A 6,027-nucleotide genomic window follows, 5' to 3' on the forward strand; every position below is an offset into this window, starting at 1 on the left:
AGAAATAATAAAGTCACATGGAAAATAACAGATAAATGGATAAATATTCAGAGACAAAATTTAAATATATCTCATTTATTTTATTTTCTCTCTTCCCCATTTGGAATAAAAATTTACAAAGATGTATTTTGTTCATTAGTATAATTCCAAATGCCTAGAACAATCCCAGATACCTAATAGGTACTCAACAACTATCTCTTGAATTTTTCTGTAGATAAAGTATTACCAGAATTAATTGTTCCTTCACCTTTCCTTTCTTTTTTTTTAAGTTAAATTTTAATTTTGTGTGGGATGTACTTGTTCTTTTTTAAAATTTAACTTTATTGTCAGTTACATACATAAGGTAGTGAGTACATTTCTTGTCAAATGTGTTACGTCCTCCCTCGTTTTCCCCCACCTTGCCTCCTCCCCAATTCCCCCCACCCCAGTTGTACAGTTAATTTCCAACATATTGTCTTGTGAGTATTACTGTTTCCCTGGTTTGCCTTTTATCCGTTGTCTCAGCATTTTGCTGTTCCATTTCCCTTCCCCAATTCAGATAAATGTATATACGATACCCAGGGTGTCAAAATCATATATAGTGACAACAGAGGCTAAACCGTAGAGAAAAAAAAACATAAGAAAAAAGACATATTTTCAAATAGTACCTTAAAAATAACAACAGCAATGAAAAACCAGTTGTTTCCATATCTCTTGTCATCATCCTATATGATCATAGGTAAATAGTCATTGAGCTTCTTAGCGCTTGGCTTAGATACTCAATGCATTGGGCCTTGTAGGTGGTTTCCTCAGGGATAATATAAGATTGCCATTTGTCTATTAGTTCTCCAGATTCTCCTTAGCAAGGGGGAAGGGAGAGAGATCTTATGCCTCGGCCTCCTACTCCATGAGAAGTCACAGGTTTGTTTGCTGCATTGCCATATATGCAGCATTCTGCTTGCAATGGCAAGTGAAAAACAAAGGCCATGACAGGAAGCCTGCTGGGCACTTCTAACTCAAAAGAATAACTGTAGTTGTGATGTGGAATCAAAAGAATGAGAAATGCAGAACTTATCTTTCTACCCTTAAGCAAAAATTATCTGTGCCATCTTTCACCGCTGCCAAATCCTGTATTAAGCTAGCTGTCATACTGGCAAAAGTCTGGAACCATTTCTTCTAAGATGTTAATGATTGATAATGGCGTGTTTTTTTTCTCCTTCGCAACTAAACAGGAGGATATCTCAACTTTAAGGATCTAAAAGATGGGAGAGATAATAGATGGGGGCAAATGTGACTTTTCTAATGCTCCTGAAATCACCTACAAGAGCATATATCCAGTAATAATAATCATCACTCCCTCTCACACACATATTCTGCTTTAACTGATCTAGACTTAATATTTTAGAAAAGTTAGCTCCTCAAGTAATTCCAACATTGCACATGGTTCAATAAGGTCAGCACAAACTCAAATACTTGGTGGATGAGAACACTAAGAAATTCCTCTTCACTGGATCATCTCTAATCAACAATAGATTGTTATCCCATCTTTAAACTAAAATACTCTACTTGACTCTACTTCTTCCTCCAGATATGTTTTTTTCTTCTCTTTATAGAAAAACAACTGAAAAATATCACCTGTACTCTCAACTGCTCATTTCTTTCCTCTACATCTCCTTTGAAGCCAGTCTAATGAGGTGTTGGTTTCCATTACTTAAAAACTATTCTTAGCTGGGTACTGAGGGCTTGTGCCTGTAATCCTAGCTACACAGGAAGCCGAAATCTGAGAATCAATGTTTGAAGCCAACCTGGGACAAGAAAGTCTGTGAGACTGTTGTCAAATTAACCACCAAAAGGCCAGAAGTGAAGCTATGGCTCAAGGAGTAGAGCTATAGGCTTGAGCACAAAGGCTCAAGGACAGCTTCCAGGCCATGAGTTCAAGCCCCAAGACCATCAAGCATGTGTACACAAGCAAACAAAAACAAAAAAATGCAATACTTTTGTTATTAAGATCACTAGAAACACCTATATTGTAAAGTCCAATGATTACTTATTACTTATCTTAATAGACCCATTTGTATACTTTTCTGTAACTAGTCACTCCCTTTTACTTACTGCACTTGGTTTCTAGGATTTTTCTTTGTTCCTTAATTCTATGATTATTTATTTTCTATCTCTTTTGCTGGTTTCACCTCATCTTACTCTCCTCTACGGATGAAAATGCCCATGGATTATTTCCCCCATCTTTCATATATATACTCATTCATTAGAGGGAGATTGCACATTGGATTTTCATTTTATACAGTATTAGTACAGGACTCCAACTACCAGTTTAACATCCCACACTTAGATGTCACACATGCTAAGTTTAACATGTATAATATTCAATTACTGATTATCTACAAATTTGATCCTACTGTAATCTTTCTTATTTCAGTAAATGGTAACTCTATTCCTTTTTAAAAGACCTAAAACCTTCAGTTTATCTAAACCTTGAGCTTATATCTGAGAATGGTGTAAATGTTACATTCAAATTGCATTGAGAAACACATTGCTTTTGGACACACCCGCTTCCCACTCTGGCCCAAGCCACCATCTTGTCTTGCATGGTCTTCAAGACAGTGCTCTCTCCTCTGTCCTGGCACAGTTTAAATATGTTCTCAACAGAGAATTTTCTACTCCAAGTTCCCCAACATTTCACCATGTACATCAAAATTCAAACCAACATACTAATTGTGACAATTAAAGATTTCAATGATCTAGCCTTGTACAGTCTAACCCAAAATTTAAAACTCCACGCATCCTCATCATATAAACACTCTATTTTCCTTTCTACTTTACATAACAGTATACTAACCTGTTCATATTTTACTTTTATCATCTTTGTCTCTTCTAGCCCCACAAAAATGTATGCTCCCTGAAGACAAGACATTGCTGTCTAATCTTTTCTATTTTGTTAACCAATATTTCTTAGAGCCTATAATGATGCTTGTCATGTAGCTGATGTTCAATAACAAATAAAGAAAAGCTGGAGATTCATTATTTATTAACAAATTATCTCACACTTTCCTGAATAACCTAGTTCAATGCAGAATCTTTTTTTTTTTTTTTTTTTTTGGCCAGTCCTGGGGCTTGGACTCAGGGCCTGAGCACTGTCCCTGGCTTCTTTTCGCTCAAGGCTATCACTCTGCCGCTTGAGCCACAGCGCCACTTCTGGCCATTTTCTGTACATGTGGTGCTGGGGAATTGAACCCAGGGCCTCATGTATACGAGGCAAGCACTCTTGCCACTAGGCCATATCCCCAGCCCCAATGCAGAATCTTATTTTGCATTAAAATCAAATCACTTATCATAGTAGTTGAAGGCATTGGTGCTGGAAGGTAATTAATAGTCTGCATTGACAAAGCTGGATGCCTTTGGGAAAGTGACTTAACATTCCTCAGCCTATTTCCTAATGGAAAAGTGAGCTTCAAGTAGAACAAATCAGGGAAGTTGTAGTATTACCTGCAAAATGGGTCAAAGCATGCATTATAAGTGTGAAGAAGTCAATAGTCAAAGTGACTCAAAACCAGTAGGATCCCAACTCAGAGCTCTAGGTTGAATATATTTTTTCCCTAACTAGAATGAGATATGCCAAGTGATTCATTAAAAGTAACATTCACTGAGTTCATACATGAAATATACGACATTGATTTAGCCATGACATTGATTCAGATTAACTTCACCATTATATGAATCACTGCTAACTTCTTAATTTCCTTCTGTATAAAACAGGAATAAAGATAGTACATCCCCTACTGTGCTATACTGTATTGTAACTACTTTCGTGTAACACTTCCTATTATTAGAAGTAAATGAGATAAAACATAATTAGCCCAATGCTTGGTATATAATACTGCTATAATTATTATTTCATATCCCTCATTCAAGTATGCCAATATTTAAATATATATATATATTTAGAAAAAGAGAGGGAGGGAGGGAGGGAGGGAGGGAGGGAGGAAGAGAGGAAGAGAGGAAGAGAGAGAGAGAGAGAGAGAGAGAGAGAGAGAGAGAGAGAGAGAGAGAGAGAGAGAGAAATGTCGGGGTCTTTAGCCCCCAGCGCTCTCCTGACCTGCAGGAGAGCCAAGAAAGGAGAAGGGTCGATGGACCGCCCACACCCAGCCCCCCTCACCGAGGACAATCAGACGCATCTGGGAGAATGTCTTGAGCACTTCTTGCTTTATTGAAACAAGCTCCACTCTTAAATAGGTCAGAGAGCAGCAGGAAGGGGAGCGGTGTAAGAGCACCTATCTAGGGACTGTGAAGGGAGGCCTGAGCTGTCTGTCAAGGGTGGAGGGCTGAAGGACCAATCCTAAGAGGCGGCCTAATTCTACTTCACAGCCCACAGGACTGCCTCTGGGTTCACCACCAGGCACCATCTTGGCCACACGTGGTCCCAAGGCTGGGAGACAGGGCCAGCTAGAACCGCCTTCCTGGGTTCCATGGAATAGCCACACATGGCCCCCGAGCTGGGAAACGGTGGCCGCCTGGGACTTCTCTTTCTGATACAAGGCATCTGGGCATGACCCCAGACAGAGGGAGAAAGAGAGGAAGAGGGGAGGGAGGAGGAGGGAGAAGGAGAGGGGGGGGGGGAGAGAGAGAGAGAGAGAGAGAGAGAGAGAGAGTGTCCTGGGGCTTAAAGTCAGGGATTGGGCTCTACCACTTGAATCACAACTCCACTTCTGGCTTTTGGGTGATTAACTGGCAATAACAGTCACATGGACTTGCTAGCTCCTGACTAGCTAGGATTACAGGTGTGAGCCATTGGTGTACAACCTTTTAAAAATTTAAGTAGTTATATAAATGAATTAGCATTAAAACAAATCAGTTTATAAGTACAAGGCATCTTGTTTGATATCACCCTTTTCATCATTCTCCTACATTCTTCCCAACCTAACTTTTTAGCCTAAAATTCTAATTCCTAAAAACATTAGATGCCACACAAATACATCTTCAATGTATTTAGGAGTACAAATTTAAACCAACATTATATGCTCATTGATTTATAACTGGAGCCTATTACAGCAATCTCCTTTTGTATTTATGCACTGTAACATAGACATCAAATTCACATTTCAGGAGTACAGGGGACAGGCAATTGGTGAAGATGATATGCCCATCACTTATACTTAGGTTTCTGAACTGACTGCAAACTCAGGTAAAAATTTTAACATTCCAGAAAGAGATAAGATTCAGAAAGTACAGAAGAAGGACCAAGTATTTTTTCTTTAATTAGAATATTTTTAATTAAAGTGCAGTCTATCTGTATCAAACACTTATTACGACAGGAAAGGGGGAGCTAGAATCTATTTTGACTAGGAATTCCTAGTAACCCAGCCTACCTGATGTACTAATATCCAACTGAATATGAATATGAAAATTGACATAAAATTGTTTCTGAGGCTTATTTTATGGTGCCTAAACAACTACTCTGTTCAAGAAAAAAGTGACGTAGAATGCTTTTCTCAGTTACAGAAAGTCAAAACATCTAAATTAATTTTTCCCATTTTTTAGTTGACAGGCAAACATAACCCAAAGTTAATTCTTTATTTAATTAAAAAAACCCTGATGTCATGCTTTTGGAAATGAAAACATTTGAGCCTCAATTGGCCAGAATCAATTTATTTCCAAAGCATACAGAATATAAAAGAACTAGACATTATGAGTGAAACTAAGAATGTCAACTGCAGGCATGAGGAATATTTCTCTTCTTGCTCAGCTGTACTGAGGTATAATTGGAAAATAAAAAGTTGCATATATTTAAGGTACACAAAATTATGGTGTTGAACTCAGAGCCTGGTGCTGTTCCTGAGCTTCTTTTACTCAAGTTTAGCATTCCAGCACATGAGCTCCACTTGAGCTCCATTTCTGGCTTTTTCTGCTAGCTAATTGGAGATAAAGTCTCACGGACTTTCCTGTTGAGCTAGCTTCAAGTCTTGATTCTCAGATCTCAACCTCCTGAACTGAATGGATTAAAAGCAGGCAGCACTGGCACCCGCTCTATAATGT

The sequence above is a fragment of the Perognathus longimembris genome, chromosome 28 (assembly GCF_023159225.1).
Source record: "Perognathus longimembris pacificus isolate PPM17 chromosome 28, ASM2315922v1, whole genome shotgun sequence".
Classification (NCBI taxonomy): Eukaryota; Metazoa; Chordata; class Mammalia; order Rodentia; family Heteromyidae; genus Perognathus; species Perognathus longimembris.